Source organism: Bidens hawaiensis, unplaced genomic scaffold, assembly GCF_021521415.1.
Source record: "Bidens hawaiensis isolate Kalapana, Puna unplaced genomic scaffold, B.hawaiensis_p1.1 tig00006368_1, whole genome shotgun sequence".
Lineage (NCBI taxonomy): Eukaryota > Viridiplantae > Streptophyta > Magnoliopsida > Asterales > Asteraceae > Bidens > Bidens hawaiensis.
In genome coordinates this window covers 481788-488925 of record NW_027491426.1, presented here as the reverse complement: position 1 = coordinate 488925, position 7138 = coordinate 481788, and the positions used below count along the sequence as shown (strand labels likewise).

The 7138-nt window shown below is 34.8% G+C and overlaps 1 long non-coding RNA gene across 1 annotated transcript; it reads right to left on the bottom strand.

Moving 5' to 3' along the window:
* Nucleotides 1-5168: 5168 nt before the first annotated feature.
* Nucleotides 5169-6578, bottom strand: LOC143632196 (uncharacterized). The gene is made up of 3 exons (XR_013153490.1): nt 6460-6578; nt 6280-6330; nt 5169-5248 (listed from the first exon to the last, which is right to left on the bottom strand). It is a non-coding gene; the product is annotated as an uncharacterized LOC143632196 (long non-coding RNA).
* Between the last annotated feature and the right edge of the window lie 560 nt (nt 6579-7138).

Genomic DNA, 7138 nt, shown 5'->3' with positions numbered 1-7138 from the left:
TTTAACTTTGATCCCAAATAACCTTAGAAAATAGTTTTCTTCTTCTGTTAAAAATGGTTAATTAACATTGCCTGGTTATTGACACGTGTTTTTGGATGATGTAACTTTAACATGAATCCCATAAACCTCTTACAATCAAACCACAAATTTCCTATAGCAAAAAGGTAAAAACAATTGGGATTACAAAAGCCCCCGAAAGGACTGATTAATGTGAGTGAGGTTAACAAATCATTCTGTTTCTCCCAAACAGGTGTTGTGACAGTAAAGCAAAAGATGTTGGAAGCATCATATATGTTCGTACCTGTTTCGTCAACGCATCCCGAGTTGACCCAACATGAGTGTTCAAGTATTTCGTAACCGGCTCGATTAGCAGAGTCGCATGGGACAGCCAATGCCCATAGAACTAACAGCCCGTTAAAAGATAGAACGTAACTAAAGTCATGCCGTTGGAGATAAAAGTAAACCGAAATGGCCCGTTAGATAATCTACACCCCTAGTACGACCCGTTAGAAATAAGAATATAACCCCTGGTACCCCCTAGATATAAAACATATCCCAAAATGACCCAACATGGCTGCTCAAGTATTTCGTAACCGACTCGGTTAACAGAGTCGCACGGGACAGCCAATCCCCACAGAACTAACAACCCATTAAAAGATAGAACCATTGGCGGATGTTTATTCGGGCCCAACCGGGCCACGGCCCCATCACGTTTTTCGCTCGGTAGTGTTTTTTTCTCGAAAAACTCAAGAAAATATTTATATGTATTGAGTCCGGCCCAGCCAAGTTATTTGAGTCCCGTCCATCCATATTATTTGAGTCTGGGCCAACCTTGAATTTTTATGAATGTAAAGCTTGTTTAAAGCTGAATATCAGAAATCGTTTACGAAATAAACGTAAAGATATAGAAAGGAAGGTTAAGAAATAAAACTCCATAAGACCAACCCAAACCCAAATAAACTGTAACAAAAAAACTAACATTAAGCCCAAAATCCAACCCTAACATATGGTTCATGTTTGAACACAACAACAAATGGAGGTTTCATTGTGAGATGGCCGTTATGTGACTTACTGACTTATGAGGTTCAGCACAGAAGTCAAAACAGAAGCTGAGAAGCAAGCAAGTGAATTGATGAAATCGTTTGGAGGTGAAATCGATTGATTGATTGATTGGGCACTGTCGTCAAATAGATAACCCAAGTTAACACACATCAACACAAGTCAACACCGAGAACCACTAGTCAACAGTTTGACCGAGAACTCAAGGTCAAATCCGAGTTCCTAAGACTAAGAACCAAACACTGATAACCTAACCTTTGACCGAGAACCTATATCACATCGAGAACAACAAAGAATACCGAGAACCTTGGTTGTCGATAACCAAATCTTGCTTAGAACCAAATCTAGCCGAGAATCAACTTAGCCGAGAACCCAACCTTACCGAGAACCCAACCTTGGAGATGACTCAAAATCCCGAAAACTTAGGGATTTTTTGAGATCTTTTGAATTTAAAACAGGATCTAGCCAAATCTTTTCTAACTTATTCACAAAAAAAAAACGGATGAAGATGTACTTATTGATCTTTGTCTTCAACCCCTATCACAATAGAAAAAACACTCGTTAATTAGCCATTATGATGCATTGTCGTGACATCTTTCACTCTCTCTCCATATTATTAATTTCCTCATCTTTTCCATTCATTTCTCTAACTATTGGTGTAATCACTAACTTCCCAAAACCTTATTTTATGATAAATAATGTTAATAAATTTGTTTAATAAAATAATTTTTTAATAATAAAGATTTTAATTTAAAAAAACATGTATTTTATTAATTTAAAGACAAACATAAATATTTTTTTTTGGTAAAGTTTGTTTAAAATAAAGATATATAATGTTATTTCATATATTTCTTTAAATATGTATTTATTTATACTTTATATTATAATAAAGTTTGTTTAAAAATGAAAATAATGGTTTACAATATAAATCAATATAAACGTGTGCATTGATGTTTATCTCGTGATTATTGTTCATATATATTGTTATTGAATCACCACGGTGTTTGGATTCCGCACAAACATTGTGTTTTCTTGATATCATATCGTAATAATCCTGACTTGGGACTTACAATTGATATCAAAGCCTATAGACATATTCTAGGCTCGTTTCATGATATCAAGGATTCAAGAACGAGTATTTTTTCTATTATGATAGGGGTTGAAGACGAAGATCAATAAGTACATCTTCATTCGGTTTTTTTTTTTAGTGAATAAGTTAGAAAAGATTTGGCAAGATCCTGTTTTGAATTCAAAAGATCTCAAAAAATCCCTAAGTTTTCGGGATTTTGAGTCATCTCCAAGGTTGGGTTCTCGGTAAGGTTGGGTTCTCGGCTAGGTTGATTTCTCGGTTAGATTTGGTTCTTAGCAAGATTTGGTTATCGACAACCAAGGTTCTCGGTATTCTTTGTTGTTCTTGATGTGATATAGGTTCTCGGTCAAAGGTTAGGTTAACGGTGTTTGGTTCTCAGTCTTAGGAACTCGGCTTTGACCTTGAGTTCTCGGTCAAACTGTTGACTAGTGGTTCTCGGTGTTGACTTGTGTTGATGTGTGTTAACTTGGGTTCTACAATATATAGAATTGGAAAACTAGAACAAAAACCGTTGAAATAACAAATCATATTGTTACGGTTCTACACAATACAGCTTATTAAGACACAAATCTCCAAATTCTCTAACAAATTACAACATATATTGAAATATAAACTCAAATTTTTGCAATAACCAGAAAATTATACCTGCTTGGGCTTTTAATTCGTAATCAATCAAAGAAGCTAGATCTGTGTTTGTGAAAAATCCCCATAGCAGCTCTGCGTGAAGGAATCGATGTGTGTTTGTGAAGAAATAGGCTCCATGTGAAGGAATCTTTTGAACCAATTGGATCAATGGAAGAAATCGCCTCTGTGTTTCTGAAGAATTCGTCGTGACCCTAGAAGTTATAAAGTGACACAATGAGGATGACACAAATTCCTAAAAAAAAGTGTATTCCGCTTTTCTTTTAAGACATTAGAATGATGACACGCAAGAAAACATACATCTTTCCTTCAGATTTCATAAAAGATGACATTTTTTATGACATAAGTTTTTTGTGCGTCATAAAATTAGTGTGTGTCATTGTTAGCGTGTCATTAAAAGTATATTTTCTAGTAGTATAAGAACCTTTTTTAGGTCTGTGTGTTTTCTTAATAAACACTTGTGTACAATACATAGTTAAGTGTTAAAATAATAAATATACATTTTAACGAAAATGTTTATTCTTTGACTAAACTTGACAACTGAAAGTCTGGTAATTCGAATTACATCATGTTACAATCATAAGCTGACAACATACAAGTGATTTAAATGTTTCAAAATTTGGCCAGGAAACTTTCTCTAGGCCTAAAAGTTTCATTTGACGATGTTTCTAGGATACATATCATTACAGTGAGTAGAGTTGAAGTCAACATGCGACAGTCAAGTAATGTGCTTAACATATATATTACGTCGCTCGTAGAAACTTTTCAAAACACTGGCATGAGATTTCCTTTTTTCACCCAACTTAGCAATTGTCTCTTCCAGTTTCAACTTCAGTTCGAAATAATGGTTTGGCACTCGCATGACATCATGAGAGAGTTGATTTCTTACAGGAACCACAGGGAAAACAATATCGGGTTTCCTGAAAAGAAAATAGTTAAAACATAAGCTTAGGTAGTAGATCAAATATTGGTAAGTGAGTCTGAAAACATGCACTTACAAGTGTCCTAGAGACACAGCTCCATTGCCTCTAATACCTGGATACTAAAATTACATTAATTACAAGACCACTCGAATAATTTCATTTTTAAACTCCTGAGAACCTGGGGACAATATTTACCTTCACATTGTGACAATTTGACCTCAATTGTTTTTTGCTCATCTTCGAGCATTTTAATTTCTCGTTCAAGTTTCCCAATCCTTAAACCGATTTCATGAATCTCCTTCCAGAGGTCCTAGAAATGAAGGGATAAATGAATATAAATGAACATTTGTTTACTAATAAAGACAACTTAACAAAATATGATAATTTACCTTTTCTAACTGACGATAGGATTCTATATCAGCTTCTTGTTGCCTAGCCGTAGCAGGACATTTGTCTGCTGTTTTTGGAGTATGATATTCGGGTCTCCTGTATCTAGAGGTGTCTCTGGATTTATAATTGAGACGGCATTTAAGTTGTGACTGATATTTATGGGCACCGTCTTCAGAGGAAGCTCAATCATAACCTATGTGTAAGAAACAAGAAACTGATTCAGCGATTGCATAATCAGATAACCTAACTTGCTGTAAAAGATGGTTTTTATTTGTGGCCTCTTTTGATTTAGGTTGTGAAAATTAGATTGAGTTAGTATATGATGGAAAACAACTCGATCAGAAAATTAAAATGAGAATAACAGTAAGCCAACACTAATCAAATGACTAATTTAGAGAGTGGAGAATGCAACCTTGAGGGTCAACTGTAACTCAGGGAAACGAGAATGAACAGCCACAAAAGTAAACTCCCCTTCCTCTGAAGGAACAGGAACTGCGCGAACTATGCACCGGCCTTCACGAAACACATATTTGACAACTTCATCGATATCCATAAGCTGTGTTCTAATCTCAAGTGTATGTGATTGTCCAATCTTATCATCATCATTATGATAATTTACATCCACAGCACCATTGGAATCCACAATTTCAAACACCATGTGTTCAAGTTGGGAACCAGCAAAACATCTTTCAGGCATCTACAATTATAAACATAAGTTTGATATTAACACATTTCTTGTGTAAAATTATTAGGTAAAAGATTCAGACCTCTGATGAAATCCTCAGCTGCCTTTTCTCGATCTGCGACTCCTTGATGACAGGTGTTTTCTCATCATGCCTTCGATGCATATTCCTTAGCCACAGTTCGTACTTCTTATCCAACTGTGTCAGGCTTAACGACTTCCCGTCTTTTCTAATGTCAATGTCTATGCCTGTTAATGAATACATATCTCTTAAGGTCATTCAATTTATATATTATGGACTACATCTTTAAAGATCATGACACCCATCTGGTATGCATCTTTATTCCTGGCCACATTTACACACTTCCAGAAACAAAAATTACCAGAATCATTCTCCAGTGGTTGTTTGCTGCCCAAGTTCATCAATGCAGTGGTAAAAGGATTTTGAGGCAAAAAATCAGTCTAGAACAAGAAACAAACAAACATCATCATCATTAATATTATCATCAGCTAAATAGGAGGAATGTATGATGGAATGATCAGTGGAAGAAAACACATACCTTGGAAGGTGTTGGGCTAAAACCAGCATCCGTCTCTAAAATCACAACAATATGCGCTCAACTAACTGTATAATCAATTCTACCAAGTAGTGAAAAGTTTAATAAAACAATTATTGGCTTACCAATAAAGCATTTAACTCTCATGCAGCTTCTCTTTAATACTTGTGATCTGCCCGTATTTCTTTGTCTTAAATCCATAAACGGAAGCCATTCCTGATTCAAAGAGAAATTTATTACACAAATCATCTTTTGGTTGCCAGATTAATGCACTGTCAGAATCTATGCAATTGTTTACATCAACTCACCCAACGAGCATCTGGTAGTAAACAACCTAGCCATCTACAAGAAACACGCCTAAAACTTTCGAGTTCTTCAGGGTATTCATATCCATCTTCTTTCAAAGCATCCAAAACCCTCTCAATGCTTTCTTTACCCTGTTATGTAAAAAAGAAGATATAACAAATATCTTATTACTAGAAACTTGTATCATGTAGATTGAATGTGCATCTACATGATACCTTTTCAACTGGAAGATAGACACACCTAAGGCGTGCATTTGCTTCCTCAGATGATCCTGGAAACTTGGAAGGATGAAATTCATGGCTAAATATTTTATTAAACTAATTTTGTAATAAAAAAATAAACAAACCTTGACTACTTGCCGAAGTAGTATGATTCAGTTTAAAACGAACTTGTATTATGAATTCGGGAGCAATGCATGTAGCTAGATTGGTAATTGCTACCTCCCCGCCTGGAACTTCAGCTAGATCATCTCCATTAACCTAATAGTGCTCGTCATTGTGCAAATATTATATTATTAAAGACTATACTTTTTAAAAACCCATGAACTATGTTAAGAATAGATGAAATGCACTATCAGGTAAAATACATGCAACAAAAGTATAAAAAAAATGAGATAATGAAAGTGCAAACCTGAAATTTAAGAGGATTAATAGTTCTCCCTTTCTGGGAAAACTCTTCACACTGTAAATAGACACAAACTAAGTTACAATACGGAATCTTGTATGTATTATGAATAAGGTAGTTAATTCTGGCGTTAATCCTAGTAGGAATATAGAAATGAATCTCTCTTCGTAATCGAAGAGTGCAAACCTTAATATAGGGGTAGTAAATATCCTTTAACTTGCATTTAAGCCGTCTTAAGTTAGTGCATCTCATATTTGGCTCGAAAATATCAACCTGTTCAAATGTTTCCATAAAAGTTTGATTTTAAATCATATCCAAGCCTTTAAAATTAAATAACTGTTACCTTTGTGAAACTATCCATTGGAAATAATGCAAGTTCTTCATTCGTGGGTTCTCGAAGGCCCCCGTAAGTCTAAAATGCGAGAAAGAATAATTAATTGAGATAAAGCAGGCATAAAAAGGTATATGAGAAAGGAGAAAACATGTAACAGAGATCAACATGGCACAATTACCCTCCATGATCCTTTTGAACTAGAAATCGAAGCACTGGTAAGAGCATCTCTCTCAAAACGTAACATATAAACTTTTTTAGTAATTTTTGTCTTGGACGAAACTTCTATGCGTCTACAGTAAGGTAAACCACAAAATTAAGTTATCACATCCTATAGAAATAGGTTCTTAATCATTTTAATAGGTATACCTTCCTAAATGCATAGATGCAATAAAGCCACCATATCCAAACATGTCAAAGATAGGCTGTATAGGTCACCAGAAGGTTTAATACCGGTTATCATGAAGAGGATATATTTAAAGATGACAAATTAACATATTTCATGCAATTTCCGCACTCCACAGTATGTACCAT